Raw genomic sequence first — 22,001 nt, 5'->3', positions numbered from 1 at the left:
AGTTGATTTAGGTATGCATGCTTTAAGCTTAACTATCCAATAGGATGCAAACACCTACATGTAACATAGAGAGTGACAGCAATTCTAGCCTTTTTTGGACGTGTTGTTGGAATGGTGAGGAAGATAAATTGGGATGCTGTGTGAGACATCTTCAGACTTGGGGGTGACAATTGCTCATGTTACTCTGTTGGTATATTGGTCCACCTTCTGGCGTTCTTGATCAAGTCTACATTAAACTATTCTGCGTAAGGCATCAGCTGCTGCCTGAGTTACCATGTGATGAAAAGGAAAAACATTAAATATGGTTTAAAGCATAAATGTTGTCTTATAATGAATGCGTTGCTACTGCAAAAAATGTTTTTCAGGAAATGAATCATGATATTGTTGAGGATGACATTATCCAAATGACAGTATTTCCAATGTGGGCAGTAAACGCTCAAGTTACAGGAGTTGTAACAGTGGTAAATCAAGCACCACATCCTCGGCACGAATAAAACCTGAGTCAGATAGAGCAGCACTGGAAGCTGAACTAGCTGCATCCACTGCTAGGCTGGAATTATTACAGGCCTCTGATATGAAATGTTCTTCTTAAGCACCCTCAAAGGGCATGAATTCATACTTTGAAAAGGAAAAATGGAAAAAACTTACTGGCATTATATTATACAAACCTGGATCATGGAAACCAACACAACAAATCGACATAACAAAACGCTTGATAAAGCACTATCAAAGGATGTGCGACCAAAGGAAACTGAGCAACAATTAAAAACCGCTTTGAAACATCATTGCTTCTCCAATGAACAACAGCAAGAAAACAACACGCTGAGAAAAGTTCACCAGAGGAAAACCACGAGAGCTGGTGTGTAGCTGCCAGCATATGGCTCGGGAGTATGGCTATGAAGTGGCAAAGGGTCTACTGTAGGAACATTTTGGAAATCAATACAAAATCGCAACTGCTTATATACAGTGCATCCAGAAAGTATTCACGGCGCTTCACTTTTTCCACATTTTGTTATGTTACAGCCTTATTCCAAAATGGATTAAATTCATTTTTTTCCTCAGAATTCTACACACAATACCCCATAATGATAATGTGAAAAAAGTATTTTTGAAATGTTTGCAAATTTATTAAAAATAAAACCCGAAAAAATCACATGTACATAAGTATTCACAGCCTTTGCCATGACACTCAAAATTGAGCTCAGGTGCATCCTGTATCCACTGATCATCCTTGAGATGTTTCTACAACTTGATTGGACTCCACCTGTGGTAAATGCAGTGGATTGGACATGATTTGGAAAGGCACACACTGTCTATATAAGGTCCCACAGTTGACAATGCATGTCAGAGCACAAACCAAGCCATGAAGTCCAAGGAATTGTCTGTAGACCTCCGAGACAGGATTGTATCGAGGCACAGATCTGGGGAAGGGTACAGAAAAATTTCTGCAGCATTGAAGGTCCCAATGAGCACAGTGGCCTCCATCATCCATAAATGGAAGAAGTTTGGAACCACCAGGACTCTTCCTAGAGCTGGCCGCCCAGCCAAACTGAGCGATCGGGGGAGAAGGGCCTTAGTCAGGGAGTTGACCAAGAACCCGATGGTCACTCTGACAGAGCTCCAGCGTTGCACTGTGAAGAGAGGAGAACCTTCCAGAAGGACAACCATCAACAAAATTCTCTGGTCTGATGAAACAAAGATTGAACTCTTTGGCCTGAATGCCAAGCGTCACTTCTGGAGGAAACCAGGCACTGCTCATCACCTGGCCAATACCATCCCTACAGTGAAGCATGGTGGTGGCAGCATCATGCTGTGGGGATGTTTTTCAGCGGCAGGAACTGGGAGACTAGTCAGGATCGAGGGAAAGATGAATGCAGCAATGTACAGAGACATCCTTGATGAAAACCTGCTCCAGAGCGCTCTGGATGTTATGAACATTACTCTTTCTGCTCTAGAAACAGTTAGTTTAGTTATGTTTAAAATATTCTTCAGTTCTCATCCTGTTCTGAATTTATTCTTTTTAAATGAATATGTTTTTTATATAACTATTCCTAGCTTGTTTTCAGGTTTAGGAGATCGTTTCATTAAACTGTAGATAACTAAATATTATCAAAAAAGATGAGGTGTTCTAATCATGATTACTCTTTTTTTAAACAATTCCTTTGTCCATGTTTAGATTGATACCAGCACCATACAGCTGATGACAGATGAAGAATTTAAGACTTATTTGCCATCATATGGTGATCGCCTAGCAGTGTTAGGATTTTGTAAGAGGAAAGAGAACAGCCACAACTACACTCGAAAATCCAAGCTTTTTGAGCGACTGAAACAAAAATTGGCCAAAAGAAAACCTTGTGATGAAGGAGGCAGGAGCACAAACCAAGGGGAGCCCTCACAACCATCTCAGAAAATAAATGCTCTCAAGACAATGAGAAAAATAGAAATAGGATGGATGCATTCTGATAATGAAACAGAAAAAAATGATCAACAGTCCACACAGTCACAGCACAGGTTTGGCTCTATCTTTGGAGAGACAAGAGAGCTCTCAGAATCAGTCCTCCACTTCTTCTCTCAGTGTTTCTACAGCGCCGCCATCTGCTACATTTGAAACACTCAACCCTGAAGTGATATTTCTTGGAAACACTACAAGTGATGACAATATTTACTTTGTATTATATTCCACACAGGATGGGAGTGAGGATGTTTTTGAGAGCAGCAACGTCGTTTTTGTAGGAGACTTTTCTGAAAATGAGCAACAGAATTTGGATGACACACCTGTTTCACCACAAAACACGCCATCCAGTGAAAGAGTGAAGAGAGTATTGGTTGTTCATAGAGGGCAGCTACTGCCAGAGCTCATGGCACATTTCTGTGATGATGGACATCAAGATGTTGACATCAAAATCCAACTTTTCCTGCCAGATGGAACACATGAGATGGGGTATGATGATGGAGGAGTTGTGAGAGATTGTCTCTCAGAATTCTTGAGTGAATTGTATGACCAATGCGCAACAGGAAATGCTCTTAAAGTGCCTTTTCTAAGGCATGGTTTTGGACAGCAGCAGTGGGAGAGTGTAGGTCGAATAATTGCTTTTGGATGGGCGAGGGAGAAATATCTTCGCACCTGTCATATTAGAGCAAGCCGCCTTTGGATATGTGAAGAGCGATGTAGTGGAGAATTTCCTCAAATACATGCGTGAGTCTGAGCATACAGTGTTTGTTTAACAGTGTTGACCAAGAATAATTAACTTAGATCCTAGATAACCACAGCTGCAGAAGGATCCCAACAGCCAGCAATGTCAATGAAATCCTCCAGGAGCTTGCCCAAAAAAGGCTTGTCCAAGGGCCTGCCTACGTCATTGAACTATTGGCAAAAATATTCAGCACTGCCGGGTACAGCCTTCAGGACCTTACAACTGTATCCTGCAACCAACTGTGAGAAAAGTTGTTACGTCTCTCACCTTCCCAGAGACAATGAATGTCCACCAGAAGGACATTCAGAAGTACCTAACCACATATTTAAAGAATGCTGATGTGCAGCATCTGTGTTTGTTCCTGCACAGGGTCAGATCTATTCCTGGGGAAAGAAAATTATTATTGATTTTACTCAGATTCAAGGTTTTCAGAGAAGACCTGTGGCCCATACTTGTGGCTGTGTCCTGGAGCAGTCAGTCCATTATGACAGCTACCCTGACTTTTTGAAGGATATGAACAAGGTGTTGGAGTCTAATGTGTGGGTAATGGACATAATCTAATCTAGTCCAGGGAGATGGTGTGTGTTTATGGTATTCACACAATTTCAATGTAAAATCTTGTTATTTCCTTGTATAATGTCAGTGACCACGCATCCTCATGTAAAACCTAGAATAAGACTGAAATAGTTCAAAAGTTAGCTCTAAACTGTCCTGTTTGTTACCTAGATCATTTGTTAAGGATAACACCATACGACATAACAGCATCATGCCAGTGGAGATCAAGAAGGGCAAAGATTTACATTTAAACAAATTTTGTTGTCACTTTTAGGTATCAAGGTCTATGCTTTTAGCTTTTTTGTTTTTGAGCTAAGAAATTGTTATGTAAAGTTGATACTACAAAAGTAACATTTTGGCTGGCATTAGTTAATGTCTCTTAAGTTTAAGGTTTAATGTCTTAATCCCATTGTGAAGAACAGCAGACTGACAATTGTAACATATTTTTGAACCAATACATGTGTAAGGGTTTTGTATTCTGATTATTAAGAGTGTTTTCTGTTTTATTATTACCTCGTGTTTCTTGACTTCCTTGTGTTTATGTTTGTCTGAGTTGTTTCGGTGTCCCTGTGTTCTGTTTCCTGTTTTTGTAGTCTCTGTTCCTAGTGTGTTTTCTTTCTTCACTTCCTGTCTGTAATTGTCTGCACCAGTCCTCATGTGTTCCACCTGTGTCCAATTGCCCCTGCCTTCCCTGTGTGTGTATATAAGTCTCTGTGCTTCCCCTTGTCCTTGTCGGTTCGTTGTCTAAATACCCGTCGTTATGTCCTGTTTTTTGTATCCCGTGTCTCCTGAGCTCCCTTCCTCTGCATCTCTGCGTGTAAGCCTCCAGTGTTTTCCCCTGTGTGCTTTTAGTTGTTTTTTCTGTTAAAGACTTTTTCGATTAAAAATACACGTTTTGTTAAACTCTGCATCCTGGGTCCATCTGCCTCACCACACTTTCTGACAACATGCCTAAAGTAAGTCGTGTAAACATCTTATATCAAAAGTGGAAGAATTAACAATTCTACAATTGCTCAGTGTTCTCTTGCTCTGGGGAAATGTCCATAATGTGTAATGAAAAGAGCACTATGATACAAATCCCTTGCTTATCTGTTTAACTCTCAGGGTTAGTCACTCAAAACAACCATTTTGTCTAAGAATTCCTTGGCTAAATCTTCAGACATATCCAGTTACACACCTACAGCATGGTCATCATCATTTTCTCATACAGTACGTTATATACAGTACGTATGTTACGTACACAATTTAGATACCGAATAATATTTTTTGTTGACAGATAAAGGGAAGATAGGAATATGTGTAAGAAATTAGTTGGGAGCTGTAAATTCACTGGTACCATGTTGTCATGTTCTTTTATTGTCCAAGTTTTGACAAATGTTGTACTGTACTGTTACTATATGGTGCATACTTTTACAGGTGCATCTATATGTAGCTATATATAGGTGTGTGTGTGTGTGCGTGTGCGTGCATGCTTGGCTCCCTGTCTCTGTCAGTTGGAAAGAATTAGAACACCCGTGCACGAGCACACACCTATGTAGCTGAACACATACAAACCCCAAATGACACACAGGTAGGAGATGCAAACCCAACAGAGCAAAAATAATAAATGGGAATGATTTTATGAAATTCATAAGCTGTCTACCTTAATCTGTTACATTTACATACACGGCATGCAGAAGGCAATCCGTCACCCCGTGCAAGATAACGACATTGCGCAGCTATATGCGCATTTCACAGAGTACAAAAGTAATAAAATGCTTCACATTGTTGTCACCTATTTAAGACCAGGGTGCTACTAACACTAACATGTAGATTTATAATAGCTGCCGACCAACATGGGCAGCGAATAACCAGCCAAAAAATTTACTATAGGTCTATGTTTTCTTTAATAATGAATAATAGGATAACAGGATGTCTATATCAGCTTGCCAAGCGCGCTATCAATCATGAACAGTGCTGTCTACGCAATCGGCAACATGGACAGGTCAGGTAATCCAACTTTGGAAAAGCCTGCGGTGTACATCATTCAGCACCATTGACAGCGGCCTGCGCACGCAGACACCTGAAGTGCGTTTAGAATGGAATTGCTGGTGTGATTTTATTCCTTTTGTTTCATTTAGCAGGAGTGCTGAAACCGCCGATAGGCACATCTAGTCACATTTAGAAATGAAGTACATTTAGTTAATAACAAGATACATCATCCACCTTCGTTGACTTTTCTTAAAAATGTGTTCTTTACATGTCAGGGTTGCAAGAATTTCAAAATCACATTTGAAACAGTAGTTGAAATGTTTTTTTTCCTCCGTGTGTGTCATTCATGTGTTATTGTGTCTCGCTCATCTTCCGACCAACGATTCAGTTTTCCTTCACCACACCAGGTGACGCAAGGATTCACCTATAGGCTACATCTTCACACATAGCATAGTCTATTTTACAAAATGGCTTCATCAGCAGAATAATAATTATAAAAGTAATGACTAGAATGGAACTCAAACAGATGTAACATTTGGGCATGAACATGCTCAAAATGAAAAATATAAAAGTTTTCATAATCTGCACGTGCTCTTTGCCTACTTAAACATTTCCGAAAAAACTATGAATGGAGCCGCGTGCATGTCCGCGGTCCCCGTGCACTACAGTGTCCGTAGTGCTGTCAATGGTGCTGATGCATGCTACAGTATTATGCCTGGGCATCACTGCCTATACCTCTCTACCTGTGCATTGGCTACCTCGCTGAACTGCAGTTGCTCGCATGCGCGTTTGGTGTCCACACACACAGCGCTCCTGCTGCCAGCCCTGTCTTTAAACATGGAGTTGTATTTGATGATGGCCATCAATAAAAGCATTAACAAATGAAGGGATTCCATCCACAGAAACGCTAAAGGGCTTTTAATTTGAAATGGATACAAATGGATGAGTTACAAAAATTATCTAGATATTTTTTTCGTTTCATTTCTGTGATATATTCTACAGATAGACATTGAAACTGTAGCAAAAATAGTGAGTGAAAATGATGGTAGTTAGGTTAAGCTTGTGAAATTGTGTGCTGATGATCAAGCTGCACAGTCACAAAAAAGAGATCTCTATCTCCAGTTTCCCTGCTTAATCCTATTAGACAAAAAATCATAAAATGTTTTCCAGGTTGTGTTATGTATTTATACTAGTCCAGGGAGCTTGAGAAGTAAGAAGCGGTGATAAGGCTATATAGACATGGGGTAGTAAAAACATCAGCCTATTACTTAAATCAATTTTTCATGTGCCTGTATTTCAGATGGCATGTACAATAAACAATTCAGGACATATTGTTGGCGAGCTTGGAGGAGTGCCCCCACTGGAGGACCTGGCTGACTCTGGCACAAAGAGCGTGTTAGGTGGGCCGTTACCTGGGTCAGGGTGTGAGCGCTGGGCCTCCGGTACCAGGGTCTCCACCTCCAATGTGGCGGCTCCAACCACACAGGAGGGAGGAAGGATGGTCTCAGGCTCGACGTTAGGCTTTTCAGGAGCAGTTTGGCAAGAGAGAGCATCCAGCTTAGGGTTGCGGGTTCCAGGACGGTAAGTGAGTGTGTAGTTGAAGTGGCCTAAAAACAGGGCCCAGCGGGCCTGGCGAGAGTTCAGCTGCTTGGTAAAGCGAAGATAGGAGAGGTTTTTGTGGTCCGTTCACACGATGAATGGCTGTTCGGCTCCCTTCAACCAATGTCGCCACTCCTCCAGAGCCAACACTACCGCCAGGAGTTCCCGATTGCGCAAATCATAATTTCTTTCTCCTGGGGAGAGACGACGGGAGAAAAAGACACGGGTGCAGTTTGTGATCCTTGGGGAGCGCTGGGAAAGGACCGCTCCCACCCCAGTATCTCAGGCGTCCATTTCGACAAACTGTAGCTTAGGGTCAGGATGTATTAGCACAGGAGCATTAGTTAAGAGTTGTTTTCACATGTTAAATGCAGTCTCTACCTCAGGAGTCCAAATAAATGGGAAAGCAAGAGAGGTGAGAGGAGTCGACACTCGACTATAGTTCCGGATGAAACGCCTGTAGAAATTAGCGAAACCCAGAAAACGCTGTAACTGCTTGCGGGTAGTGGGGCTGGGCCACTCTGCTACTGCCTGGACCTTGGCTGGGTCTGTCTTCACCTGCCCCTGCTCAATAATAAGAAGCTCACAGATTTAACATGGAAATCACATTTTTCTGCTTTAACATAAAGCTTAGTCTCCCAGAGACGGCGGAGTACTGACCGGACATGCTGAACGTGGTCCTCCTTATTCCGAGAGAATATCAAAATGTCATCCATGTACACAAAGATGAAGCATCACGGAGAACGTGATTGACGAGGGCTTGAAAAACAGCGGGGGCGTTGGTGAGTCCTAGAAAGTACCCTTATTTGTACTACAAATAAGGGTACTTTAAATAAATATTTGTACTACAAATAAGGGTACTTTGTGTCAAAATTTGAAAGCTGAAAGGTGCTTGGACAAAAAGTGTTACAGTTGTCCCCGGTCTCCCTTACATCTGTAATCAATAGGTTTTTAGGATACTGTACCTGTATGATATTTTGTAAGCAAAACTGGATCAGTGATCAAAATGGTCAAAATGGTCCATCCAAAACTGGGCACATTCACTTCTCAAGGTGCACCACCTATGTTCAATACTTTGATTGCCAGTACTTGGACCTAAAGTGACACACTCAGTACCATTCTCATCCTCATTGGTGTGCAGAAACGTTTGCATTATTGCAAGGTGGGTATTCTCTGTACCGTGATCTAACCGGATTTTTACGGACATCCATTGTTTTCGGTCACAGCATCTACGAAGTAACTTGCGATAATACGAGGGTCATTGTTTGTTTTGTATGCTTCTAGCCATATCATTTTTCTTGAGAAGCCATCTATGCAACCACTGATACATATGCCATAAGGCTTTAATATTTCATAGCCGTCTATATGCCATACATAGTTTGGCCTACGGCTGACATACATATGCCATCTCAAACTGTTGCAGGCATGCAGATCTACCCCACTACTGTCCATCAGTCGCATCAATTGACGCACAGTTTCTCTGTCTGTAATTATCCGGACCATCCTACATTTCTGGTGCATCCATATTTAGCCATGCTGTTTGCCAGACGTTTGTAGCTGTTGGTGAATGAAGGATGCTACCTCAGCTTCATCTGACTTATTCCGTTTCCGCCAAAGTTGGTTCTTGGTTGTTGCCTTCTTTCTAGGGTCGGGAGGCTTAGTTTAATATCATGTGGTTCCTCCAAAACCACAAAAATGTCACGATTTGTGAATCCACGTCTAAAGTAGTCTTCAAGATAAAACAGAGGTTCTAATACTTGGCCCTAAACACCTTAGAGATACATTATCTAATGATATAGCTGCGCTAGACGAAATTGCCCTTGCTTCCAATGAAACAGTCAGGAACTTGGGAGTGATGTTCAATCCTGATTTATCCTTTAATTCACACTTAAAACAAATTTCTAGGACCGCCTTTTTCCACTTGCGTAATATCTCCAAAATCAGACATGTCCTTTCTCAAAAGGATGCAGAAAAACTAGTCCATGCCTTTGTTACATCCAGACTTGATTATTGTAATTCCTTATTATCGGGCTCCAGCAGTAAGTCGTTAAAGACTCTGCAGCTTGTCCAAAATGCCGCAGCACGTGTCCTGACAAGAACCAAGAAAAGAGACCACATTTCTCCTGTATTAGCTTCGCTACACTGGCTTCCGGTTAAATCTAGAATAGAATTTAAAATTCTCCTCCTCACCTTCAAGGCCCTTAATAATATGGCACCATTATACCTTAAAGAGCTGTTCGTACCTTATCAACCCACTAGAGCACTGCGCTCCCAGAATTCAGGCTTACTTGTCGTCCCTAAAGTCTCTAAAAGTAGAGTAGGAGCCAGAGCTTTCAGCTATCAAGCTCCTCTCCTGTGGAATCATCTCCCACTTTCAGTTCGGGAGGCAGACACCATCTGTACGTTTAAGAGTAGGCTTAAAACCTTCCTTTTTGATAAAGCTTATAGTTAGAGCCGGTCCAGGCTTGTCCTAGACCTGCTCTTAGTTAGGCTGCTATACAGGACTGTCTCAGAAAATTAGAATATTGTGATGAAGTTCTTTATTTTCTGTAATGTAATTAAAAAAACAAAAATGTCATGCATTCTGGATTCATTACAAATCAACTGAAATATTGCAAGCCTTTTATTCTTTTAATATTGCTGATTATGGCTTACAGCTTAAGAAAACTCAAAAATCCTATCTCAAAAAATTAGAATATTTCCTCAGACCAAGTAAAAAAAAGATTTATAACAGCAAAACAAAATCAAACATTTGAAAATGTCCATTAATGCACTCAGTACTTGGTTGGGAATCCTTTTGCACGGATTACTGCATCAATGCGGCGTGGCATGGAGGCAATCAGCCTGTGGCATTGCTTAGGGTTTATGGATGCCCAGGATGCTTCAATAGCGGCCTTTAGCTCATTTGCATTGTTGGGTCTGGTGTCTTTCAGCTTCTTCTTCATAATACCCCACAAATTCTCTATGGGGTTCAGGTCAGGGGAATTGGCAGGCCAATCGAGGACAGTAATGCCATGGTCAGTACACCAGTTACTGGTGGTTTTGGCACTGTGGGCAGGTGCCAGATCATGCTGGAAAATGAAATCCTCATCTCCATAGAGCTTTTCAGCAGACGGAAGCATGTAGTGCTCTAAAATCTCTTGGTACACAGCTGCATTTACTCTGGACTTGATGAAACACAGTGGACCAACACCAGCAGCTGACATGGCTCCCCAAACCATCACTGACTGTGGGAACTTCACACTGGATTTCAAGCAACTTGGATTTTGCTCCTCTCCAGCCTTTCTCCAGACTCTGGCGCCTTGACTTCCAAATGAAATACAACACTTGCTTTCGTCTGAAAAGAGGACTTTGGACCACTCTGCAACTGTCCAGTGCTTCTTTTCCATAGCCCAAGTCAGACGCTTCTTCCGTTGTCTTGAGTTCAGAAGTGGCTTGACCATGGGAATACGGCTATTGTAGCCCATTTCCCGGACACGTCTGTGAACAGTGGCTTTTGATACCTGGACTCCAGCTTCAGTCCACTGTCTTTGAAGCTCCCCCAAATTCTGGAAGCGACCCTTCTTCACAATGCTGTTAAGGCTGCGGTCATCTCTCTTGGTTGTGCAGCGTTTCCTGCCACATTTCCCCCTTCCAACAGACTTTTTGTGGATGTGCTTTGAAACTGCACTCTGTGAACAGCTTGCTCTTTGAGAAATTTCTTTTTGTGTCTTACCCTCCTGATGGAGGGTGTCAATGATGGTCCTCTGGACAGCAGTCAGATCAGCAGTCTTCCCCATACTTGTGATTTAGTTTACTGAACCAAGCTGAGTGTTTTTCAAGGCTCAGGAAACCCTTGCAGGTGTTTCGAGTTAATTAGACGATTCAAGTGATTAGTTGAATACCCTACTAGTATACTTTTTCATGATATTCTAATATTTAGAGATAGGATATTTGAGTTTTCTTAAGCTGTAAGCCATAATCAGCAATATTAAAAGAATAAAAGGCTTGCAATATTTCAGTTGATTTGTAATGAATCCAGAATGCATGACATTTTTGTTTTTTTAATTGCATTACAGAAAATAAAGAACTTTATCACAATATTCTAATTTTCTGAGACAGTCCTGTATGTGCCCTGAAGGTGAACGTGGTGTTTTCAAAGCTCTATGTATTTTGTGGCCCCTGCTGGAGGCGGGACAGTTGCCATACACAATGCATGGGAATGAAAATCCACATGATAAATGCCTGCAAGTGTCCGGAGCCATATTTCAGCCTAAATAGCAATAAAATGTTGGAAACTTACTCGGTACACTCACACGAGCCCAGGGATACACATTCTAGCACGTCAGACCTGTATCTACTCTGTATGGCTAACTCCTGAAAGGAGCAACGTACGAATCCACAGTGTTCGGCGTGTGTCAAACAAGCACTGGTATCATTTTGGGGCTGAAATTCAAAAAGGAACCTTATAAAAAGGCTTTATTGATGTTTGGCTCATTCTGATTGACCGGGGCACTTCTAGGCACTCTGCATAATGATAAATACCTACCACTGTCCCGTCACACCTCAGTCACATGCTCAGAGCCCTATATAAGCGCAGGGGGGGAGGGAGGTGCTCAGTAGGAGAAAGGAGTTTTACAGAACACATACAGACAAGAGAGAAGGACCTTTTCACTGAAAGTAAGTAATTTCCATTTATTTTGCCTTTTAATGACTTTAAAACTCCACATGTTGAACACAGGTCTTTAAGGACGCAGTTACCTGACACACAGTAATTTGTTTTTTTTGTAAACTTTTTTAAAATTTACTTTTCAACAACAAAACAACATGCATTCTCTGACCCAGTTGCTTTTCTTGTCCGTTTTTGCAAGGTATTTAAATATATAATGATGTATAAACTAAGAAATAAATAATTGTCATAAAAACTAAGAAATACATAAATAATTGTTATAAAAACTAAGAAATAAATAAATAATTGTTATAAAAACTAATAAATAAATAAATAATTGTTATAAAAACTAAGAAAAAAATAAATAATTGTTATAAAAACTAAGAAATAAATATATAATGTTATAAAAACATTTCTTTTCCTTTCTCTCTTTTCAGATCACCATGCCTCTGTGCCCAATCTGCCAGAGCACCTATGAGCAGCTTCGCAAGCACCTTGTGAGTGCGCATGCTGTCAACAATGTGGCCGAAAGCCGAATCCTGCTAAACCTGGCTTCGGGCCGGGTTAATATCAGGCATTGCCCTTGCCCGGTCAGTGGTTGCTCATATGCACAGTCCCGGCTGGACAAACACATACTTGACACCCACACTGAGATGAGCATTAGCGAGAGGGCCAGCAGTGTGCAGGTGGCCAAGCGACGGCAGTGCCTCAAGCTCCTGCGTGGGCTCCAGGACACGAATCCCACACCAGAGGTCAGCAGAGCTGTCGACCTTCTCGCGGTGGTCGGGGAGGAGGACATCACAGTTGCAACAGAGCCCACCCCCAGTCCTCTCACTGATTGCGGCGTCCATGGGTGCCAAATCGAAAAGCGGGCATTCGCCAAGGAGGTGGAAAAACTCCATGCCCAGAGAGACGAGCTGCTGCATGATGTTAAGGTGCTCCGAACCCGAATGCAAATGATTGAGAGGAGTCTGTCACGGAAAACGAGTCTCGACAGACCAGTTGACGTGACACCCAAGTCGCCAGAGGTGAGGCTCCTGGTCCTGAGCACCCTATGATAACCCTCCCGGAAAGCATGGGTAAGGATATACTCTGTGTCTGTGGGCTGGTAAAAATATTATTGTAATGTATTATAACATGACTGATTGATTGTGTCATGTACCGCGCCGGGACCCTCCGGCGCGGTACAGGGACTGGAGTAGCGCCTGCCGGGACCCCCGACGCCGGAACAGTTTGTAACCATTTCTATAATCTATATGTACTGTACATTATCTAGAACTACATCCAGATTAAATTTGATCACTAGCCACCTTGACCATATCTCATCAAATCAATATTCACATTAATTTTGGACCTAAAAGTAATAGCCTGCATCATACCCAGCCCTACTGTCTGTACCCAAGTGTGGGTCATAGCATCTTTCACTCGTCATTGATTTGAGCACTGAATGAAAGATTTCACTAACGCGTAACAACTCTTTTCCTTTCCTTTCCCCCCTCTTTAGTCTTGATGACGTTTTCCAGGCAATGGCTGATGCAGTAACCACAGATGGCAAAACTTTTGACATCACAGTGTCACGCCAAAACATGTTGGAGAGGGGCCTAATGCAATGGCAGTGCCCAAAAAAAACATCCCCAACTAACCAACTGAAAGTTACCTTTTTAAGTGAAGCTGGTATAGATACAGGAGCTCTCCGCAAAGAATTTCTGACAGGTATGTGTAGGATACAAAAAATTAAAATATGCCATCAGAATAATTTGAAAGGTTCTAGAGTCTCACATAAGTTGTACTTTAAATATTGTATTTATGCAAGATATGTAATTGTGCATTTTATCAGGAAATGTAATGTAATGCATAATTCTAATCTTGTTTAAGGAATGGTGGAGGGCATCGAAAAGTGATTCTTTGTGTTGTAGATTTCCACATACAGTGGATACATATCAACATTATCATTCATTTGGAGTCATGTTTCTGTCCACTTGTTGCATCACAATCCAAACTTCCATCTCTTTTAGCTCTGTTTTTGGTCTCCACCTACTCCTGAGGGAAATATCTGTATCTTTTCCTGCTAAATGTTCCACTATGTTCACCAGTTAGTCTACAGCTAACTGGCTGTTTGCTGTTTGGTGCTGAGCAGGTACTGTACAATGGGTTTTTAGAGCTTTTTAGAGCAAAACAGCTGCCTGCTGCAGCCAAACATGACGCTATGAGAGCACTGAGAGTGAATAAAAACAGTAAACCAAAACAATGAGCTCCAATATCTGTAAAGCTCAGGGGAATTAAAGAGTTGGGTGTTATCTTATCTCTGCGTACATCACAGCGAGCAACAACAAAAAATAGTAAATCGTTTTTTTAACAATTCATTGTGATTAACCATTTACATCAATTTTAAATTGGCACCTGTGCCCTTGTCGTTTTTTTAGGACTGTTGGAGAAATAATGGCTTCCAGCTTGGCCCAAGGAGGACCAGCTCCGAATTTCATGATGCTTTGGTGCTACAAGTTCCTGTGCACTGGGTCCATGGACATTGAAAACTTGGACAAAAACCATCTGGGAGATGATCAATATACTGATCTCTTATCAAGAGTAAGAACAAAAGACACGCCTCAAGAGTCATGCCACATTAGTTTTATGGGAGGAGGGGGGGAGGGGGTTGTTGGGTTATGAAAGCTGCCTCCAATACGTCACCTGCCTCCAGATCAGCCAATAGCAACATTCCATTGAAATAGCCGGGTTTCAACCAGTAGAGGGCAGTGGCTATGCATATTTATAAACAAACTATGTAGAATTCAAATACTTTGCACTAAAATGTCAAGATTTGGACCTGAATCTATCAACAACACTACTAAATAACCATATACACTGGTTTTCAGCTGAAAAAGTTGTTTGGGGGTTTAATTACTCTTTAAATATACCAAGCGAAATTACAGTTACAGAGTCTTCGTAACATAAGCCTTTGTTGACATAAACTAAAGACTATTTAGCAGTCTAGATCTGACAAAACATGGAGACAACCAAAATACGATCACACTTTATTGATCACCTGGAAGAAAATTTAGGAATTGAACAGATCAAGGCACCAATTATCTCTGTCACTCATACAATCCTGTTATCAGGAGCAGGCCATACAATAGTCAACATACCTATAGCTCGAATTGTGTCATTCTTGAAAAATCTGCAATATAGCTTGATGTGTATGTTGACAACACAAAAGCTGTCAGCTGTTGGTTTTAATTTCAGGTGGAGGAAGCCACTGAGACAACAATTCAAGGTCTCACAGAGGAGATCTTGAACTGTGGGTACACAGGATCAATCACTTTGGAGAAAAAGGATGAAATAATCCGGTATGTTAGAGGTGCTGGTGCTTAATTGTACTGTTTCAGAATCAAAAATGTGTACCTGTGTGTGTGTGTGTGTGTGTGTGTGTGTATTTGCATGAAAGTTTCTAGATTTCAAAAACCATAAAAGCTATAACACTACACTTTGGCATCATCACCTGACAACATGGTCAAGCTATAACAATCACTTTTTCATTACTTGATTTAACCATCGTCCTATTGAGACAAAGTCATTATGTCACTGTATTACGTATAAACGTATGCCTGACCAGACTTTCTGTCAATTTGTTATTCCCTTTAGCTGCTATTGTGCCACAACTGGGTTCCCATGTTTTGGGAGTAAAATGGCCTTTGTTAATGAAATACGATACCCCAACTGCTGATTAAAAACATTTGGTGGCTATACATGGATGTACACATATGATGATGACTAATGCTGCAAAATTTGGTTTCATTGTATTCCCAAATAACATTACATTCTCCATGAAATCCTTAAGTTTAAGTATTCTGTGATTAACCATGTTTATGTTTGTTTTAAATGTTTGTTCATATGATTTATTACAAAAACAGTGCCGTTTCCAATTCTGCTGCTGATAAGGGATGGCTTGAAGTAGTATGGCTTGTGTGATATCATGGCCAAATACCCAGATATCTGTGAGCCTTTGTTTGTACCAGGTCTAGAAGGATAAGGACAGAGAAGAGAGAAGCTGCTCTAGCAGTGTGAAGTAGCTCAGAGACAGCAAGGAGTGCAGTCTCAGTTGAGTGGCCTGCCTTGAATGGGATGGGGTCAAGGGGGCAGGTGGTTGGGCGGGCGGAGGTTACCAAGGTAAGAACTTGATAGGGAGACAGGGGGGTGAAATAGGAAAGCAAAGGGGATGAAGATGAAGTTGATTGAAATGTAGTTACAGAAGGTGGATTAGAAAATGATGAGCGTATGTCATCTATCTTTTTAGTAAAGTAGTTGACAAAGTGGCTTGGTAGAAGGGTGGAAGGAGGAGGGGGACTGGGGGGGTCAAGGAGGTTGGAAAAGATGGCTCTTCTAGTGGACGGGACAGGAAACAAATCGGAGAGTGCGTGTGTATTACCATCATCCGTACGCTGAGGGGAATTCAACACTTCCAGTGTGGGAGTAACCTTACCTCCGTCTATATCAGGGGTCAGCAACCTAAGGCACGCGTGCCGCGCCATAATCATTGGCACACAGGCGATTTGTTATTAAAGAAATATTCCAAGGTTTTGCCGTCACGCAGCCTGTATTATTTAGCTTGATTGATGTTAACACCTCCCAGCCACTAGCACTGCATGAAAAGAAGAATTTGGGTCAATTAGTGTCGCTGCAAATTTTGGGGGAATTTCAGGTTAACGGCTGCTCACAGGAATCTGCAGGCAGCACAGAAAACTGCCAGGAACTGCCGGGAATTGACGCAGGGTTCCAGTTTCTGGCAGTTTTACAAGCCTGAGAATGTTGGCAGGTGACCCCCCTTCTCCTAAGCCTAGGGGAGGCTTTCACATGTAAATGACAATGCTGTGAGCTTTACAAATGCAAATCAGGATAGTTTCACTCAGTGGTGCAGAGGTAACACCTTTTTCTAAAAGGTACTAACTAAGGTACCAACTAAAATATCTGGCATAAGTACACCAGGCTTAAAATAAATATAAAATCTGAAATTGTAGCTTATATAGATTTCCCTTATGTAAGTAAGTGGGCTATAATGAATTACATTGTATACCATGAAAATTTTTTGAAACAGTGCAATTTATTTCAACATTTGCCTGTCAAGCTCATCCAAGATAATATGTTGTAATGGAGAGAGTGGCACCACTGTACAGTTTTCTAAGAGAAGTCTTTCTGCTGACACCAAAACACTGTGCTTCACATAAAGCATATCAGCTGTGTCATCGCTTGTCAAAGTTCCAACCATTTGGCAAACTCAGCACCATATTCACATGTCCATGGCATGCTAAGCTGTTGACTCTGCTGAAATTGCCTCATAATTTGAACTTCAATTGTCCTATTGTTGTTATTAAACTTTCTCAGTATTCCATTAAAACACTCAACACTTTTATCCAAAGCGACTTACAATAAGTGCATTCAACTATGAGGGTACAAACACAGAACAGCAAGAATCATGTAAGTACATTAACTTAACACCAGAAAAAATAAACTGGTCCTCAGTCACATACTCATCCCATATAAATGTAAAGTACAATTTAAAAAGTGTTATAACCGCTGCTTCAAAAGTGAAAAGGTCATTTGTGAAGTTTTACTCTGAAAACGTCACACTCAGCTTCATGCCACGTCACTCGTTAACGTCAACGCGGTAGAGGGCTGGTCCAATCACCGCCTCGTGAATGAAGCGTCTGTCTCCCGCAGACAAGAAACTACCGGCTCGTGTTTTGCGTGGTCCGACGAGTGACTCTGTTTTCGGTGTAAAAAACTTACTGAAGTCGACACGACACTGTTTCCCTGGAGGAGAGGATGAGTGCGTTGGAAAGTAAAGCACCCAGGATGTGCATGAAAAATCTGGTCGCTCTACCTCAACCAGAAGTAAAAAAACACCTCTAACTTTTGTCTCAGCTGCTGACTGCACAGAGGCCTGTACTGAATGGACACTGAAAAGGGCCACTGTCTGGGCCCCTTAGCAGCGAGAGGTCTGAAATTTTGGATGAGCTCTCCCCTGCTGCCCTTGGTGGCTCAGCCCGGTTTTCAAAGTTCTGCCAGTTACAGGTCCAAAGATGATGCCAGAGGCCAGTTGATCCTGAAATCCACACAGGTGCAGTTCGGGCCCCGAACCATGCAGGGGCCCCAGATTCGCAGCAGAGCTTAAGCCCGGCACCCAGGATGTGCATGAAAAATCTGGTGGCTCTACCTCAACCAGAAGTAAAAAAACACCTCTAACTTTTGTCTCAGCTGCTGACTGCACAGAGGGCCTGTACTGAATGGACACTGAAAAGGGCCACTGTCTGGGCCCCTTAGCAGCGAGAGGTCTGAAATTTTGGATGAGCTCTCCCCTGCGGCCCTTGGTGGCTCAGCCCGGTTTTCAAAGTTCTGCCAGTTACAGGTCCAAAGATGATGCCAGAGGCCAGTTGATCCTGAAATCCACACAGCTGCAGTTCGGGCCCCGAACCATGCAGGGGCCCCAGATTCGCAGCAGAGCTTAAGCCCGGCACCCAGGATGTGCATGAAAAATCTGGTGGCTCTACCTCAACCAGAAGTAAAAAAACACCTCTAACTTTTGTGTCAGCTGCTGACTGCACAGGCAGCCTGTACTGAATGGACACTGAAAAGGGCCACTGTCTGGGCCCCTTAGCAGCGAGAGGTCTGAAATTTTGGATGAGCTCTCCCCTGCTGCCCTTGGTGGCTCAGCCCGGTTTTCAAAGTTCTGCCAGTTACAGTTCCAAAGATGATGCCAGAGTCCAGTTGATCCTGAAATCCACACAGGTGCAGTTTGGGCCCCGAACCACCCAGGGACCCCAGATTCGCAGCAGAGCTTAAGCCCTGCACCCAGGATGTGCATGAAAAATCTGGTGGCTCTACCTCAACCAGAAGTAAAAAAACACCTCTAACTTTTATCTCAGCTGCTGACTGCACAGAGGGCCTGTACTGAATGGACACTGAAAAGGGCCACTGTCTGGGCCCCTTAGCAGCGAGAGGTCTGAAATTTTGGATGAGCTCTCCCCTGCGGCCCTTGGTGGCTCAGCCCGGTTTTCAAAGTTCTGCCAGTTACAGTTCCAAAGATGATGCCAGAGTCCAGTTGATCCTGAAATCCACACAGGTGCAGTTTGGGCCCCGAACCACCCAGGGACCCCAGATTCGCAGCAGAGCTTAAGCCCGGCACCCAGGATGTGCATAAAAAATCTGGTGGCTCTACCTCAACCAGAAGTAAAAAAACACCTCTAACTTTTGTGTCAGCTGCTGACTGCACAGGCAGCCTGTACTGAATGGACACTGAAAAGGGCCACTGTCTGGGCCCCTTAGCAGCGAGAGGTCTGAAATTTTGGATGAGCTCTCCCCTGCGGCCCTTGGTTGCTCAGCCCGGTTTTCAAAGTTCTGCCAGTTACAGGTCCAAAGATGATGCCAGAGGCCAGTTGATCCTGAAATCCACACAGGTGCAGTTCGGGCCCCGAACCATGCAGGGGCCCCAGATTCGCAGCAGAGCTTAAGCCCGGCACCCAGGATGTGCATGAAAAATCTGGTGGCTCTACCTCAACCAGAAGTAAAAAAACACCTCTAACTTTTGTCTCAGCTGCTGACTGCACAGAGCAGCCTGTACTGAATGGACACTGAAAAGGGCCACTGTCTGGGCCCCTTAGCAGCGAGAGGTCTGAAATTTTGGATGAGCTCTCCCCTGCGGCCCTTGGTGGCTCAGCCCGGTTTTCAAAGTTCTGCCAGTTACAGGTCCAAAGATGATGCCAGAGGCCAGTTGATCCTGAAATCCACACAGGTGCAGTTCGGGCCCCGAACCATGCAGGGGCCCCAGATTCGCAGCAGAGCTTAAGCCCGGCACCCAGGATGTGCATGAAAAAATCTGGTGGCTCTACCTCAACCAGAAGTAAAAAAACACCTCTAACTTTTGTCTCAGCTGCTGACTGCACAGAGCAGCCTGTACTGAATGGACACTGAAAAGGGCCACTGTCTGGGCCCCTTAGCAGCGAGAGGTCTGAAATTTTGGATGAGCTCTCCCCTGCGGCCCTTGGTGGCTCAGCCCGGTTTTCAAAGTTCTGCCAGTTACAGGTCCAAAGATGATGCCAGAGGCCAGTTGATCCTGAAATCCACACAGGTGCAGTTCGGGCCCCGAACCACCCAGGGACCCCAGATTCGCAGCAGAGCTTAAGCCCTGCACCCAGGATGTGCATAAAAAATCTGGTGGCTCTACCTCAACCAGAAGTAAAAAAACACCTCTAACTTTTGTCTCAGCTGCTGACTGCACAGAGGGCCTGTACTGAATGGACACTGAAAAGGGCCACTGTCTGGGCCCCTTAGCAGCGAGAGGTCTGAAATTTTGGATGAGCTCTCCCCTGCTGCCCTTGGTGGCTCAGCCCGGTTTTCAAAGTTCTGCCAGTTACAGGTCCAAAGATGATGCCAGAGTCCAGTTGATCCTGAAATCCACACAGGTGCAGTTTGGGCCCCGAACCACCCAGGGACCCCAGATTCGCAGCAGAGCTTAAGCCCTGCACCCAGGATGTGCATGAAAAATCTGGTGGCTCTACCTCAACCAGAAGTAAAAAAACACCTCTAACTTTTATCTCAGCTGCTGACTGCACAGAGGGCCTGTACTGAATGGACACTGAAAAGGGCCACTGTCTGGGCCCCTTAGCAGCGAGAGGTCTGAAATTTTGGATGAGCTCTCCCCTGCGGCCCTTGGTTGCTCAGCCTGGTTTTCAAAGTTCTGCCAGTTACAGTTCCAAAGATGATGCCAGAGTCCAGTTGATCCTGAAATCCACACAGGTGCAGTTCGGGCCCCGAACCATGCAGGGGCCCCAGATTCGCAGCAGAGCTTAAGCCCGGCACCCAGGATGTGCATAAAAATCTGGTGGCTCTACCTCAACCAGAAGTAAAAAAACACCTCTAACTTTTGTGTCAGCTGCTGACTGCACAGGCAGCCTGTACTGAATGGACACTGAAAAGGGCCACTGTCTGGGCCCCTTAGCAGCGAGAGGTCTGAAATTTTGGATGAGCTCTCCCCTGCTGCCCTTGGTGGCTCAGCCCGGTTTTCAAAGTTCTGCCAGTTACAGTTCCAAAGATGATGCCAGAGTCCAGTTGATCCTGAAATCCACACAGGTGCAGTTCGGGCCCCGAACCATGCAGGGGCCCCAGATTCGCAGCAGAGCTTAAGCCCGGCACCCAGGATGTGCATAAAAATCTGGTGGCTCTACCTCAACCAGAAGTAAAAAAACACCTCTAACTTTTGTGTCAGCTGCTGACTGCACAGGCAGCCTGTACTGAATGGACACTGAAAAGGGCCACTGTCTGGGCCCCTTAGCAGCGAGAGGTCTGAAATTTTGGATGAGCTCTCCCCTGCTGCCCTTGGTGGCTCAGCCCGGTTTTCAAAGTTCTGCCAGTTACAGTTCCAAAGATGATGCCAGAGGCCAGTTGATCCTGAAATCCACACAGGTGCAGTTCGGGCCCCGAACCACGCAGGGGCCCCAGATTCGCAGCAGAGCTTAAGCCCGGCACCCAGGATGTGCATGAAAAATCTGGTGGCTCTACCTCAACCAGAAGTAAAAAAACACCTCTAACTTTTGTCTCAGCTGCTGACTGCACAGACGGCCTGTACTGAATGGACACTGAAAAGGGCCACTGTCTGGGCCCCTTAGCAGCGAGAGGTCTGAAATTTTGGATGAGCTCTCCCCTGCGGCCCTTGGTTGCTCAGCCCGGTTTTCAAAGTTCTGCCAGTTACAGTTCCAAAGATGATGCCAGAGTCCAGTTGATCCTGAAATCCACACAGGTGCAGTTTCGGGCCCCGAACCATGCAGGGGCCCCAGATTCGCAGCAGAGCTTAAGCCCGGCACCCAGGATGTGCATGAAAAATCTGGTGGCTCTACCTCAACCAGAAGTAAAAAAACACCTCTAACTTTTGTGTCAGCTGCTGACTGCACAGGCAGCCTGTACTGAATGGACACTGAAAAGGGCCACTGTCTGGGCCCCTTAGCAGCGAGAGGTCTGAAATTTTGGATGAGCTCTCCCCTGCTGCC

At 43.7% G+C, this 22,001-nt stretch overlaps 1 long non-coding RNA gene across 1 annotated transcript; it reads left to right on the top strand.

Annotated features, from left to right (window-relative positions):
* Positions 1-5,048: 5,048 nt before the first annotated feature.
* Positions 5,049-16,893, top strand: LOC117753263. Its single transcript, XR_004612221.1, has 4 exons — positions 5,049-5,059; positions 6,780-6,790; positions 12,938-12,940; positions 16,734-16,893. It is a non-coding gene; the product is annotated as an uncharacterized LOC117753263 (long non-coding RNA).
* Positions 16,894-22,001: the final 5,108 nt, after the last annotated feature.

This window comes from Hippoglossus hippoglossus, chromosome 19 (assembly GCF_009819705.1).
Source record: "Hippoglossus hippoglossus isolate fHipHip1 chromosome 19, fHipHip1.pri, whole genome shotgun sequence".
Classification (NCBI taxonomy): domain Eukaryota; kingdom Metazoa; phylum Chordata; class Actinopteri; order Pleuronectiformes; family Pleuronectidae; genus Hippoglossus; species Hippoglossus hippoglossus.
The sequence above is the reverse complement of the archived record's forward strand: the minus strand, read 5'-3'. Positions and strand labels throughout refer to the sequence as shown.